The following is a 1,945-nucleotide window of genomic DNA, read 5'->3' as shown; positions in this document are numbered from 1 at the left end:
CTTAGTGAGCGGTGAATTAGTGCCTGCTAGCGTAGTTCGTAAGAATACATCTAGTAAATTATGGTAGTTACTTGAAAGAGAATTACGACACCCAAAGTACTCACGATCGGTAGAGAATACTTAGGCAAATTTATAGGAAACGTAGCGGTGAGGATGCCGACAATAGGAAAAATCATAACCCTAGACTTTTTCAATTGCTCTATTAGTTATAAATTACTGCATTTTAATTACTTTTCTCTTAGTTAGTAAACATTCAAATCCTTATTTAATATTTCTAAAGGTTGACTACTTGAATTCGTGCGAAACTAGTGGTTGTAATTAGTAGGTTAATTCTCTGTGAAATTCGACTTCAGACTTATAAACCGAATTATATTTGCAACCACCGCTAGACCTCTTAGGAGGCATAGGTGGGCGTGATGAAATTTTGGCGTTGTTGCTAGGAAATTAACGGTGTTATTAATTACGGCTAAAAGAATTGTTAGAATTCTTAGTTTAGTCAGCTTTCTCGACTTGAAATTCATTATATTGAAAGGCTAACATTATAGTCTTGTGTGTTACAGGCACATGCCTAGCAACACCTCCGGAACTGGTGAATTGTACGAAGCATTACCAGACCCTGAGAAAGCTTTCAAGACAATAAATCGAGCAAACAAGAAAGACAAACGACAACAGAACGCAACAGAACGAATCGAACTAGACATGGGTGACGTAATAGACAACCAAAACAATGTGAATAACCCGAACAATCAGGGTGTGGCACCTCTTGTGCCAGAAGAAACCTCGTATGATTGGAACAACCCACCGCCGAAAACCTGGCAACCGCAATTGTTGTCCTTCCAATACAAGCGAAATCATTTCAAATTACAAACGACATGCTACATTTGATGCAGAACAAGGGATTGTTCTCGGGGTCTTACATTAAAGATCCACAACAACATCTGTAACATTTCTTGTCGATTTGTGTTATGCAAAATCAACCGAATGTAACACCGGAAGCAATAAGATTGTTGTTATTTCCATTCTCAGTGATGGGAGAGGCTCAGACTTAGCTCAATTCGCTCCCCATAATCTCCATCACTACCTGGGATGAATTAGTCAAGTGGATTTTGAACAAATTCTCCCACCCAATAAGACTGCCAAGCAAGTTGATAAGATATTGAGCTTCAGGCAGAAACCAGCTGAAACACTTCAAGAAATGTGGGAGACATTCAAGGGGATGCTGGTCAAGTGTCCACACCATGGCATTCCTGATCAGATGTTGGGTCAAAGATTCTACATGGGATTGGACGATAGCTTGAAGGCCAATGTTGATGCTTCAACAGGTGGAGCATTTTTGAAAAAATCATTCAGAGAATGTAAGGTCTTACTTGATAAAATGGCTCAAAACTCAAAATGGATGACAAGAGACTTTACAATCATTCCTGTAGTTCACTCAGTAGCTCTAGAACCAAACAACTTCATCACTGAGAATATGGCTACTATGATGATGCAACTAAGTATCCTAACAAACAAGATTGTTGAGTCGGGCCAAAATCAGGTGTACATAGTTGACATGGCCAATGGAGGCTTATGCATACCATGAATTAACTAACCATATGTGTGCTCGTGGAGTGGTGAATATGAAAGTGAAAATCAAAACTATCAAGAGAATATGAACTATGTGGGCAACTATGGAGGCCAAAGGCAAGGTGGTCAGAACTGGGGGCAGCAGAATCAGCAGTATAGACCAGCACAATAGCAGTACAATAACAACAACAATCTTGGAGTTATCCGACCACAAAGTCAAGTCGTGCCTTATCATAGGAAACATAGATACAATCAACAAAATCAGTAGCTAGCTTTTCAACAACCTCAACAATAACAGATAGTGAGACAAGATGATGGGTTGTCTGAAATTAAAGGAATACTGCAACAACTGATTGGGTCCACTGGAAAAAATACAATA

General features: G+C 39.3%; 1 non-coding gene across 1 annotated transcript; it reads right to left on the bottom strand.

The window, feature by feature from the left end:
• Positions 1–1,138: 1,138 nt before the first annotated feature.
• Positions 1,139–1,245, bottom strand: LOC142170017 (small nucleolar RNA R71). The gene has a single exon (XR_012699636.1). It is a non-coding gene; the product is annotated as a small nucleolar RNA R71 (small nucleolar RNA).
• Positions 1,246–1,945: the final 700 nt, after the last annotated feature.

This window comes from Nicotiana tabacum, chromosome 15 (assembly GCF_000715075.1).
Source record: "Nicotiana tabacum cultivar K326 chromosome 15, ASM71507v2, whole genome shotgun sequence".
Lineage (NCBI taxonomy): Eukaryota > Viridiplantae > Streptophyta > Magnoliopsida > Solanales > Solanaceae > Nicotiana > Nicotiana tabacum.
Note: the sequence above shows the minus strand (reverse complement) of the source record. Positions and strands in the feature narration are given on the sequence as shown.